Here is a 13,443-nt window from a genome sequence, read left to right as displayed (position 1 = left end):
GATTCAGCATTGGCTGTAGGAATGAGTGGGAAATGACCCACCTTTCTGTCTTCTGACTGATTACACAGCCCTGGGGATCAAGCCATGCCCCCCCCCCCCCAATCATTCCACAGTTCCCACTTTTAAAACCTTTCAGTGTCCCAGCTAACTTTCAAGATGTAGGTAAGATGCTTATTTGCATTGGTAAAATTTCCATCCCTGGGGTGGCCTACATCTATAAAATCATAGATCCCTACCAAAAAGCAAAGTGAAACAAAACCAACAACAAATGGACAAACAAAAAACAATAAGTAAAGTGCAAACATAGAACATTATGCTTACAATAACTTAAATAATGTATTACATAGTTTTAATTGACAATTTAAACTTAATGTGTTTTTTTTTTCTGGTGGCGTAGGGGTTTGGGGTGTATGCTGGAAAGTGTCTTATGTTAAAGCAAATTAAACTTTATAAAAATTGCTCCCTCAACATATAAATAATTTGCTCTCCTGATGCCTTAAATATTTGAATGTGAAAATTTTAATTTTTAGCCAATTATTATGGATGAAAGAAGAAATTCTATTCTTGTGCAACATTTATCTTTGACTATTGTAGATATACCATATTTATGCTTGACCATCCTGTGGAGTTCCAGTTCCTACCAAAAGCTCACCAAAAGGGGTTCACCCATGGTGATGATAGAGGCCTTCCTCAATTTCTCTTGCTATACCAAGATTACCACTGGAACCCTTTCTTTTGGTTTCTGAAAACTGCTCTATCAGCCTCTTAAGAAGACACGTAGCCTATTTTGTAGACTTAGGCTGTTGTTCAAGGACCAAAATGGTATCACTATGCTAGAGCCCAGTTTCAATGTGTCCAAATGTGGTTGATCAGATCAATACCAGCTTGCAATGTTCTACCACAGGTCAGGTACAAATAGGTCATGTTGAACATTTGGGGTGGATTCTGAGGTTCTGAAATACATGGTTTCTCATAAGTCTTGGTGCAGTGCTTATACCTGCTCTAAGACTTTTGGAAAACAAAACAATCTAAGATTGTTTTAGACTAAAGCAAACATTAAAAAAAAAACACAACTTAAAAAAAATAGGATTATAGAATGACTGCATTGGCCATGCAACCCTTTTGTACTACAGTAAAAACAAAGCAAAACAAAACACCTCTTCAAGTAGATATACAATTTTTTATAAAAAATATTTGGAAGACTCATCAACAGCCTGTTAGTTTTCAGTAGGATTTAGTATTTAACTTCCTACCAAATGTTAGGCAGTCCAACCTAAACATAAAGACCTAAAAACATAGCAGTAAAACATTGAAGAGGTGCAATGGATAGTGCTGAACCTGGAGTCAGGAAGACAAGCTCCAATCCAACTTCAGACACTTCCTAGCTATGTGATACTGGGCAAGTCATTTAATTTCTATCTGCCTCAGTTTTCTCATCCATAAAATGGGGATAATAATAGCATTTACCTCCTAGGTTTCTTGTGAGGGAAAAAATGAGATATTTGTCAAATGCTATACAAATGCTGGCTAGCTATTATTATTGTTATTATTACTACTATATTCTGATATGTTGTGCTCTATGACTTTTGGTTAGTGAAATTTTATTCTAAAATGAACTCATTGAAAGTATGACATTTAATCCTGTCAAATTCTAGCACACCCATCTTGATTTTGTTGTTTGAATTAAATGATAGAAAAAGAAAGGAAAGGTCTGTATGGGGGGGGGGATGTTTTTTGATTAAAAGTTTCTTTTGTGTGCGTGTGTATGGTTTTTTTTTTTAAAGAATGTTTTTAAAATGGAATTCAGAGCAAGAGCAGTAAGACTACCTCCAGAATTGAACAAAAACCTGGCTACAAATTACCATGGGAAGTAAGTACTGGCACTTCAGCATATGGGGAAGTACACCTATGCCCCCAGGAGCAGTACTGGGACTATGTCACCATGTTATTTCTACAAATTGATTCCTGAGTCTGAGTCTGCTTCGTCCTGCTCTCTTGCATAAAGGGACAAGGCGACAAGAGCAAAGGAGAAAAGAAAAGGGAAAAGTGAGCAGTTTGGGGTCTTTTAAATCAACGGAAAGTCAGCATATGCCTGAAGCTGTTTAAGAGAAAGAACTATCGAATCTTTTGATTTCTCAACTTTGGAGAACAGAACGAGGGTCTATTTTGTTCTCTTGACTGGGACCAAAAGAATCCTGAGTGGACAAAGCTATTTTTCTGGGGCAAGTAAATGTCTCTCCCTTTCTCCCAAAAAAGTCCGGAAACGAACTAGGGGAGCCTAATTGGGAGGTCCAAAGGTTGTGAGTTGGGTTACAGTAAAGGGGGTTAGGTTAATTAGACATACTCTCCCTTTCGCTAGCACACTCCTTCCTTATCTGAATGACCACGGCAAAGCTAGGAGTTGTGGGGCGGGGGTGAGGGGAGGGAGGGAGGCGTGTCTGAGGGAGGACCTGAGGGGAGGAGGTGTAGGCTCCCGAGGACTGCATTGGGAACTGTAGTCCTAGGCATCCAGGCGCTGAGAAACTGCCCAGGGACTGAATCCCCAGGAAGTAACTACAATTCCCAGCGCTCTCTGGGGCCCCAGCCGGGAAGTCCATGCGCAATCAGAGCTACATTGTATCCTATTAGGCTGGGAGTGATGTCACTAGCGAGCTTGTTATATATTAGCCACTACGTTGGGGGGGGAGGGGGGGTGCGAAACTCTTTAAACAGATCCCATTGTATTCCGTGCTGCCTTTCCTAGCATTCGGAGTCTGCCCAGGTAGGGAGGAGGGAGTACGGCGCTGCGTGTCTGTCCCTCCCTCTAGCTCACGGGGACACAGCTTTTTCTCATTCATTAAGTGGCACTGAGGGCACCGTGAGGAAGCGAGCAGGCTGCGGGTTCGTCTCGGGAAGGGCGGTAGGTTTGCGGGGTTTGCTCTTCCTCCCTGCCTTTCCCTGCCCCCCCCTCCCCCCTCCTTTTCCTTGAGCTGCGGGAGGAAGTAGGTAAATTTTAAACCCGTCGTTCAGGTACTGAGTGGGTGGGTGGGTACTGGGAAAGGACCGCTTTGGGCTTTCAGGCTTGGACTGAGAAGTCTAACTGCCCCTGGGCTGGGGTGGGGGTTGGAAAAATGGCTGCACCTCAGTGCAAAACTGAGGCGAGCCGGGAAGAAGGGGATTTAGGGAAAAGGACTAGGTTTGTTCCCTATGTCCCTCCACGCCCCCCTTTTCTTTCATGCGTTTTCAGATGTGTTTTTACGCGAGGTATATTGACTATGTCCAGGACGCCTCCCTACCTCGGGGATTCAGTGAAAGCAGGGGAGAGAGAGGCAAAAGAAATTTTGGCCCCCGTTCGGTGCTGCTGGGCAGCGCTGCTACGGAACGACTCGCTTCCTTTCACCTAATGCCCCCTCACCCCGGGGGCGCTGTGGAGGCAGCCCCTAGTCAGAGGACAGGGGCAACAAAGGGTAGGTTATGAGAAAAGGGGGTCCTTGTCTCCTGGCTGCTCTGAACTCTTAGCTGTAGAGGAGTGGTTGTGGGGAAGGAGAAATGTTTAACTCTCCCTCCGCCCCCTCATCTCCAGATATAAATCACTATTTCTTGCCCCAGTTGTAAGGGCTGAGATCCGTTCAAAGTTCGAAGCAGAATGTCGGGGGCTCTGTACCTGGAGGACGGCGGGGTGTTGTGGAAATGAGCCTGGCAGCAGAGCCCTACAGCTGGGAGGGCGGGAGACAGTGCAGGAAACGAATGGTGGTTAAAGCCACCGCAGTGGGTTGTGGTGCCAGCCACTGAGCTGTCTAGCTGGTTGTTCCCGTCCCCATCCCCAAGGCGGTGCGCATCTCCGCCCTTGCCCTCTCCACGTTTTCTGCGATGAAGGGCATCTGGAGGCACCAGCTCAGCTGGGGTGATCTGTTGATATTGCTGTCTCTTCGAGGGGAAGGAGGGCTGAATCTTTTGGTTTTCTCAGAATGTCCTGAGGAGGAAGTGGTGTTGAACTGGCTAGGTTTCCCACCCTTCTGGATCAAGTGTTGGAGGTTAAGGGACCAATACCAGAAAGGCTTTCAGTCCTACATACTTTGTTTCCTTACCCCGATCTTTCCCGAATGAAGTATTATTCCTTCCATTTTTACTGTCTCTCCCCCCCCTCCCCCCGCCCAGTATTTAGAATGTGTTTACCCTTGTCAACTGGCTTGCTCTATTAATTGGATCGGTAGTTTCTTGGAAAATGATGCTGGACTATGAATTAAAGCGAAATTTTCTTGCGGAAGGGGGCTGGGGGGGGGGAGAGGATGAATTCCGTTGCTATGGTAACCCCTGTTAAGCGAGTCTTAAAATCTCCCGGTTTTCCTCAAATCTGGCTTACTAGCCCCCGGGAAGGCTTGACTTCGTGGGCGTGGTCAAATGCTGGTTCTTCCCTCCCCCCCCCCCCCCCCCCAGTCGAACTGCTCCTCTGCCTCCTTTTCCCCATCTGCCCTGGAAAATTTTTCTCTACTGTCTTTTAAAGGGAGTTTTAGGGACTTGCATTTGAAAGTCTTTCATTCCTCTTTGTTTTTCTCACCTGTGCTTGTCTCCTGAAGCCTGTGTCCTCCCCTTTATAAACTGCTTTAGAAGATATTAAAACCAGTCCTGACGGTTTTTAAACAATCTACACTCCCTGCCTTGGTAAGGAGCTGTATTCTTAAAGACAATAGCCCAAGTAAGGGGAAATAATGTTGCAGAAAGCCCTTTGAGAGCTTATACTTCTTTTCTGAGACTGAAGAAAAAAAACCAGTTATCTTTCATCTAATTTGTCATCTGTTAAGTTGATCAGGAAATAAGTAGGCCCCAAATAATAAATAATGAAAATGTCTTCTTTTCTGTGAAAGTGTTAGGTTTGAAATCCAAATATCTGGATTCCAATCCCAGTTTTGATAGGGGCCAAATTACTATCTCCTGAGATTAAGCTTCCTCATCTGTAAAATGGAGATACACTATCTACCTACTAAAATGCTAAAATGCGTTTTGAAGAATGCATTTTATAAACTTTGAGCTGCTATGGAAATGAGCTGTTTGTAATGCAATAATGCATTTCACTTAAAATAGCACTGCATATATAACCTAATTTAAAGGGTTTTCTTCCAGTAGACAACATATTAAAGTGATTCTAATCCAGTTTTACCATTAAATTGCTATGTTCTGAGCAAGTAATTCAACTTCTGTGACTTTCTTCTTTTGTGGAATAAGAAGCACACCATATCCTTTTTTGCTTTGTGGAGGGCAGTTGGGGTTAAATAACTTGCCCAAGGTCACGTGGCTAGGTTTTTTTTTGTGTGTTCGTTTTAAGTGTGTGAGGCCACTTGGGAACTCAGGTCCTCCTGCCTCCAGGGCCGGCACTCTACTCACTTCGCCACCCACGTCATATTTTAATCTGCAGTTTACTCAAAATTAGAAAGAGAATATCTAAGATCAGACAGAGACTAGATAAATTTGGAGAAGGGAAATGGGCCTGTACCAGCACAATCCTCTAGAAGACATTATAGGAAGCATCTAGGGATTTAAAGTCACAGCAGTGGATTGGGATCCTCCAGTGCTGTTAAAAAAATTCTTAATCTTTTAGGCTTGTATTTCAGTTTTTAAAATTTTAAATGGTATATACAAGGACTGCTTAGTTAAATCTTTCTGAAAACAATAACTGCTTTAGTTTACTTCATAATTAGATAGAAAATTATTTTTAAAACAATAGCTGTAAATGCAAATGGAACAAGCTTAGTAGGGTTCAAAAGGAGCCAACTTACCTTCTCTTCCATTGAAACTGGCTTGTGTTGACTTGCATAACAAATTCATTTATTGTGCTTTTCTTTATTCTTCCATCCTTAAGAAACTTGCTGAGTTTTTCCCTTTGGTAAATTGAAACTGTCGGCATTTTAAAATTGTCCAAATTTCATATTCTCCCCAAAAGCACAATTCATCTCATTTGCCTGTGGCAATGGTTTACTCAACACAAGTTCATTAACAGTGATAATAGAAGTGCAGTTCCTCACATGTGACTTTGCTTCTCTCTCTCTGCTTTTTCTTGAAATGCTCTCTTCCAGCTCTGCCCCTCACTTCCACCTCTTCAAAACTTTGACATCCTTCAGCATTCAGTTCAGATTCAACCTCCTTCTGGAGGCCTTGCCTAGTCCTCCCCCACCACCCACTAGAAGGCCAGCTACTGGTTACCTTGTAGGAGTAGCACCTGTTTTGCTTAGGTAGGGCCAGTTCCTCTTTTAAAGAAGCTATAAGACTCTGCTCAGGATTTGATTGGGCAATGTGATTTGGGCTTGAACCTTTTTATGTTTGAATAAATTTCTTAATGTTAAATGTTTTATGCTTCCTAAGTATGTCAACTTGTCCAATCTGGAGCTGGAATCAAATCAAAGCTGGCTTTGACGAGGCACGGCCTAGAAAAACTTTTATTGTGTCTGCATGTTATATATACCTAGTCATATACAAATATTGTTTCTACTGTCCAAATGTAAGCTCCTTGAGGTCAGGAGTTGTTTGCACTTGTTTCTTGTATTCCTAATACTTGCATAGGGCCTAGCATTTCTTAATGCTTAATAAATATCTGTTTATTTTTCTAACTCTTAAGTTCATCACTTCGTCCACTAAACCATATAGTCATGAAATAGCCATTTCCTAACTTTATTCACCTGTCATATACACACTAAATATTCCTATATACATAGTGATATATGTACATCATACAGAAGATACTGATTAAAAGTTACGGAAGTGCTCACTTATTGTATATGTGTGCACAAACGTTTGCTCATTTCTTTGCTTTTTTTCTTTTTTTAATTTTTTTAAATGCTTTATTAACTTCTGATTTACATCATTCGTTTCTGCCAGATTTTGAGTTACGAATTTTCTCCCCGTTTTCCCCCTACCCACTGCCCCCAAACAGCGTCTCACAGGATATGCCCTCCTCCAATCTGCTCTCTCCCATATTTTCTCCCATGCCCCTTTCGACTTTTCCAGTGGATCTCTATGCCCCAGTGCCTGTATATCTTATTTCCCAATTACATGTAAAACAGTATTAATAATAGTATATATATATATATTTATACACACACACATACACACACATATATATATATATATATTTGAATATTTGACTTTAAAACTTTCAATTCCAGATTCATTCCCTTCTTCCCTTGTCACCCACCCTTACTGGGAAGATAAACAATTCAGTATAGGTTGTACATGTGTGGATAATGCAAAACAATGACATAGTAGATATATTGTAAAAGGCTGACCATATTTCCCTCCCTCCTATCCCACCTCCCACTTGTTCTATTCTCTACTTTGATCCTGTCCCTTTTCAAAAGTGGGTGCTTCCAACTTCCCTTTCCCCCCAGCCTGCCCTCCCTTCCATCATCCCCCCTCTCATCCCCTTCCCCCACTATTCTCCTGGAGGGTGAGATATCCTATTTAATGTGTATTTCACTCCTTCCTCAAGCCAGATTCAATGGGAATAAGGTTGACCCATTCCCTTTTGCCTTCCTATTCTTCCCCTCCATTGTAACCAGCCTCTTCTATAAGAGACAGTTTACCCCAATCTGTCTCTCCCATCTCCTCTCATTATATTCCTATATTCCTCTCACCTCTTAATTTCACCTTTAAGTATCATTCCTTCCTGTTAAATTGGTCCTATTCCCTCTATCTATGTATACCTGTAAACTTATATACACACATTCACATATGTATTCATATATATGTGTGTGTTTCTAATCCCTTCAACTACCGAGAAAAGTTTCATAAATTACAATTGTTTGTCCATGTAGGAATGTTAATAGTTCAACTTTGATAAGTTCTTTATGATTTCTTTTCCCTGTTTACCTTCTCATGCTTCTCTTGCTTCTTGTATCTGAATGTCAAATTTTCTATTCAACTCTGGTTTTTTCATCAAGAATGCTTGAAAGTCCTCTATTCCACTCAATGACATATTTTCCCCTGAAATACGATACTCAGTTTTGCTGGGTAGGTGACTCTTGGTTTTAATCCCAGCTCTTTTGACTTCCAGAATATCATATTCCAAGCCCTTCCATCCCTCAGTGTAGAAGCTGCCAGATCCTGTGTTGTCCTGATTGTGTTTCCACAATATTCAAATTGTTTCTTCCTGGCTGCTTGTAATGTTCTCTCCTTAATCTGGGAATTCCGGAACCTGGCTATAATATTCCTAGGAGTTTTCTTTTTGGAATCTTTTTCAGGAGGTGATCGGTGGATTCTTTCAACCTCTATTTTGCCTTCTGGTTCTAAAAAATCAGGGCAGTTTTCTTTGAGAACTTCCTGGAGGATGATTTCTAGTTTCTTACTTTGGTCATGGCTTTCAGGTAGTCCAATAATTTTAAAATTATCTCTCCTGGATCTATTTTCCAGGTCAGTGGTTTTTCCCATGAGATATTTCCCATTGCCTTCTATTCTTTCATTTGTTTGGATCTGTTTAACAGCATCTTGATTTCTCATAAAGTCATTAGCTTCCATTTGCTCCAATCTAATTCTGAAGCAATGATTCTGCTCATTGAGCTTTTGAGATTCTTTTTCCATCTGGCAAATTTGGCTTTTTAAGGTATTCTTCTCCTCATTGCCTTTTTGAGCCTCCTTTGCCATTTGAGTCAGTCTGTTTTTTAAGGTATGATTTTCCTCAGTCAGGCTGTTGACTCTTATTTCATAATTTCCTGGCATTGTTCTCATTTGTCTTCCCAATTTTTCCTCCACTTCTCTTATCTGCTTGTTAAGGTCCTCTATTTTCCTTTGAAGCTTTTGGTGCAGGAGTTCTGACTTCACTGTTTTCCTCCTGTTCCATGCTTTGCTCCTTTTTGTCCCCAAAATAGGAGTGTAATGTTGGAATCTTCTGTCTGCTTTGTTTCCTTTGCCTGTTCATTTTGCCACTCAATTACTTGTCTTTTGGGCTTTTTGCCACAGTAGGACTCTGCCACCAGACAGGGGAGCTTTGTCCCAAATGCTGGGGTTTTTTCAGCTGCCAGAGGTATTAGATGTGTACCCTCTCTGAGGTCTCCACACGCTCTGGCAAGGTGGTCACACACCCCAGGACCTCCACCCTTGACTGCAGTACAGATCCAAGCAGGTTAAAGCAAGAGTGATTACCCCTCAGACTGGTGCTTGGTCCCCCTACTGTGTTTCCCCGATAATAAGACACTGTCTTATTAATTTTTTGGACAGAAAACACCAGAGGGCTTATTTTCAGGGGAGGGCTTATTTTAATGAACATTGACAGCAATTTGGTGATTACAAGCAAATTGTAATTACAGTGATTACAAGCAAATCACTGGGGAAGAACAGGATGACGCGCTCACTGCTGCAGCTCTGATTGGATGCAGCTCAGAGTGCAGCGTTTCACAGGCGGGAGGGGAGGTGACGGTGCATACAGAGGGTACCATAATATAGCGTGTAGCGCAGGGGATCACCTTCACTACAGTAGCAATCTCAATAGGGCTTATTTTCGGGGGAGGGCTTATTTTAGAGGAATCTTATGCAGTAAAGGGAGGGCTTATTTTTGGGATAGGTCTTATTATCGGGGAAACATGGTATACTCTGTAGGCCAGGAGCTGAAGCAAAAGCAAGGCACTCCCACTTACTGGGTCCCAAAGTCCAGACTGCACTGCCCTCTCACTTTGTCCTTCGCATCTGTGTTGATAAATCTGGAAACTGCCACTGCTGCTGCTGATCTGTAGTCCCTCTGCCTGTGGCTGGGCACTGCGCTGGCTTCCTGCAGGCCTGATGGGCTATCCTCAGTGGGAGGTTAGCTTCTCTGTGTCATTTTGTGGGTTCTGCAGCTCCAAAGTTTGTTTAGAGTCCCCTTTTTACATGGATTGGGGAAGGTGGAAGCTGGATCCTCGGGAAGGTCCTGCTTCTACTCCGCCATCTTGTCTCTGCCCCCTGCTCATTTATTTTCATAAGTGTACCCATGATTTCAGAATAGGAAGCTCCCCAGAAGAGGAACTCCTTTACCAATGTGGTTCAACATCTGCTCTATGACTTATGGTCTTAAGAGTTGCCTGGGTCACCGAAAGGTTAAGTGACTTGCCCAGGCTAGATGTATGTGAACATCTAGGTAAATGCTGAATTTAAAACATGGCAGTTCAGTTCCTCTCACCAAGCTCAATTCTTTTCTATGTGACTTTTGGCAGAACATCCAGAATCAGGATTAACTGAGCTGCCCTGTGCATTAGGTGAAATTGATTTGAACTCATTGATGAGGCAACTTGGTGCAATGGAAGGGCAAAGGATTTGGTGGCAAAGGACCTAGATTAAAGTGCCACTTCTATTATTGCCTATGTGATCTTGGCTGGATCCACCTAATCTCTCTGAGCCTCAGTCTCCTCCTGAAAAATGAGGGACCTTTGGGACCCTTCTAAGTATAGTTAATATTGGTTTAGGCAATTTTTTTAGTTTGAACTTTCATTGGCTGATGCTCCGTGTTGGATAGTTCTAGGTTTAAAAAAAACTTTTTGTATTCTTTTGTCAGTGTTCTAGCTTTTAAAAAGAATTTTTAAAATCCTTATTTGTTACCTCTTTATTTTTTATATCACATTCATATATGTGTGTGTTTGTGTGTGTGTGTGTGTGTACGTATATGTACTTTCAAGGATGTAGTCCATGAGCCATCCCTTGTAACAAAGATTTAAAAAGGAATTGGGAGAGGGAAGCAGTTTAGCAAAACTAACTGATTACAACCTCCATATTTGACAATATGCAATATTGTATATCCACAGGCTGCTGTGTCTTCCCCTCAATCCCCTCTCCCACCAAAAAAAAAGAGGGGGAGGGACATTTTCCCAACTTCTCCTGGCTAAGGTTGTTCATTGTAATTGTATAGTAATACATTGTCTTTTTGGTTCAGTTTAATTCTCTCTGCCTTAGTGAATACAAGTTATGTGTTCTCTGAATTTCTCATTTTATCATTTATTAATGTGCAGTGGTCTGTGATATTCATGAACCACAATTTGTTTAGCCATTTCCCTGTCATTGAACATCTACTTTGTTTCTCGTTTGTTACTCCCACAAAAAATAACTGATGTAGATATTTTAGTGTACAGGAGACTTTTTTCTGGAATTGACCAATTTTCTTGGATGAAGGTTGTACAACAGAACACTGAGAAAGCCAATGGAAGGCTGACAAGAGACAGTCTACCAAAAACCTTGGCCGGGGGTGACTAGGTGGCGCAGTGAACAGAGCACTGGCCCTGGAGTCAGGGGACCTGAGTTCAAATCCAGCCTCAGACACTTGACACAAAAACTAGCTGTGTGACCTTGGGCAAGTCACTTAACCCCAATTGCTCTCCCAAAAAAGGCAAAAAAAAAAAAAAAGAAAGAAAAGAAACCTTTGCTAGGCCACTAATGGCACTGTTTGGAAGTATAAGTAAAGTGAGTGATTTTATTTTGTTTTTGGTATTTACCATTTTAGGCAGTCAAAAACCCTCTCATAGTCTGTGATGATGAAAGATGTGCTGAAGAATGAGAGTATCATTTACTTGATATTTGATGTTACTTTTTGGTTAGAGATGGTACGCTATGGCTCTCAACATAAATTACTAAGTGTAGTCAGGGAGAGGTGTGTCAATGGTTAAGATGGCTCCATTGGTAATGTAGTTGGCTGTTAATTTTGAAGAGTTCAATGAAGGTGTGCCAAGGAATTTAAACTGTTGTCTTTGTAGAATAATCTAGTATGCTAAGAATTTTTGTATGAATGTGTTTTTATTTAAACTACTATTTGTCAAATTGCTTTCTATTTCTGGAATTACAACTATCAAAACATAGGTAAATGATACCTTTTGTAAACATTTTTGGTAGTGGCATAAAGATTTGGTGGCTTTGGCTTTAAGAATCTTGGCCTTCTGTTCAATCATTTTTTAAAAGGTTGCAGCTGCTTGGATCAGCATAAACACAAGCTTACCCCAAAAGCTGGTAACCATTGGGAGCCTTAGGTGTTTGGTTCATGAAGTAATCACTAATGCTTGTAATCTCTACTGAGACCTCCTCTGGTTTTTATCTTGCTTGTCATATTTCCACCTGCTAAGTTTGACCTTACATAGTGGGAAGTAAGTAACTCAGTTCAGTAAACTTTTTCTCTCAATAGGGGCCAATAACCACAAGCTAAAATTCCTTCATTTTGAGTTTTGGGGGAGATTTTTCTTGAATGGACTAGGCATTCTGAGCCATTCATTTTTTTATCTAACTTTCCAACATTTCACAGATGCAAGACAGAACTTTCAAGAAACTGAATGCTCGAAGCCTCTGCTCAAACTTAATATACTTTTTTTAAGATTTAATTTTATGTATCTATTTTGTGACATTTTAAGTTTTGAACTCTCCTTCCCTTCCCCACCTGATACTAGAGAAGGCCCCCATTTGACACAGATTGATAAATATTTGAAATCATACTACACATACTTCTTTTTATTGGTTCTTTCTCTGGAGGGTGGACAGCATCTTCCTTCACAGGTCCTTTGTAGTTTGAGTATTTATAATACTCAGAATAACTTGGTTGTGCACAATTGTTATTCAAAAAATATTGCTGTTATTCTATACAGTGTTCTCTTGGTTCTGCTCATTTCACTTTTCATTATTTCATGCAGGTCTTTTCAGGGTTTTTCTAAAATCAACCTGCTCATTATTTCTTACACCACTGTAGTATTCCATCACAATCATATACCACCACTTGTTTAACTATTCCCCAATTGATGGACATCCCCTCAACTTCTTTGCCACCACAAAGCGTGCTGCTATAAATATCTTAGAACATATAGATTCTTTTCCTTTTTCTCTGATCACCTTGTGAAAACAGACTTAATAGTGGTATTACTGAGTCAAAGGGTAAAACATAATATACTCTTTATGATTTTCCTAGATGTGAAAAGGATGTAAAATAGGCTTACCTATATGTTAGGGATACTTACCCTTTTTTGTTCCATCTACCCCTTTGGCAGTCTGGCAAAACCTGTTGTCATTGTTCAGTCCTTTCAGTTGTGTCCAGCTGTTTATGATGCACTATAATGGTTTGCCATTTCCTTCTCCAGCTCATCTTACAGATAAAGAAACTGGGGCAAATAGGGTTAAGTGACTTACCCAGGGTCACACAACTAGTAAGTGTCTGAAGCTAGATTTAAACTGAGTTTTCCTGAATGCTCTGGCATTCTATTGACCGAGTCACCTAGCGCCCCAAAAACCTGTTGACGCCTCAAAACAGTGTTTTAGATACATGAAATACATAAGATTACAAAGGAAACCAATATTGGAATACAGTTGCCACAATATTAAAAAAGAAAATGAAGTTCTTAGATCTCAGATTAAGAATGCTTGCTTTATGGGGACAGAGGAATGATCATTACTTGAATGAGCCAGTGTGAGGAGAGACAAAAACTTTTTACCAATATGCATATCACACCAGAAGCTTTTGGCTATTGTTTTTTTTTTTTTTTT

General features: G+C 41.0%; 2 protein-coding genes and 1 long non-coding RNA gene across 8 annotated transcripts in view; 2 read left to right on the top strand and 1 right to left on the bottom strand.

Moving 5' to 3' along the window:
- LOC138164352 (uncharacterized) overlaps positions 1-7,048 on the bottom strand; it is a 55,026-nt gene extending 47,978 nt beyond the window's left edge. The window contains exon 1 of one of the 2 annotated variants that reach the window (XR_011169039.1): positions 3,644-7,048. This is a non-coding gene — a long non-coding RNA (uncharacterized lncRNA). The remainder of the gene's footprint in view (positions 1-3,643) is intronic. The other variant, XR_011169040.1, reaches the window with a different exon arrangement.
- JKAMP (JNK1/MAPK8 associated membrane protein) overlaps positions 1-13,443 on the top strand; it is a 449,359-nt gene that overhangs the window by 70,349 nt on the left and 365,567 nt on the right. The gene's annotated exons all lie outside the window — the stretch shown is intronic.
- DAAM1 (dishevelled associated activator of morphogenesis 1) overlaps positions 2,605-13,443 on the top strand; it is a 231,632-nt gene continuing 220,793 nt past the window's right edge. Inside the window, exon 1 of one of the 5 annotated variants that reach the window (XM_069092062.1) lies at positions 2,605-2,761. The gene's annotated coding sequence lies outside the window, so the exon portion shown is untranslated. Of the gene's footprint in view, positions 2,900-13,443 lie in introns of all 5 variants that reach the window. The other 4 variants (XM_069092064.1, XM_069092063.1, XM_069092061.1 and 1 more) reach the window with 4 other exon arrangements.

The sequence above is a fragment of the Petaurus breviceps genome, unplaced genomic scaffold, assembly GCF_028583685.1.
Source record: "Petaurus breviceps papuanus isolate PSGF00001 unplaced genomic scaffold, PetGlider_PUasm1.0 189, whole genome shotgun sequence".
Taxonomy (NCBI): Eukaryota; Metazoa; Chordata; class Mammalia; order Diprotodontia; family Petauridae; genus Petaurus; species Petaurus breviceps.
The sequence above is the reverse complement of the archived record's forward strand: the minus strand, read 5'-3'. Positions and strand labels throughout refer to the sequence as shown.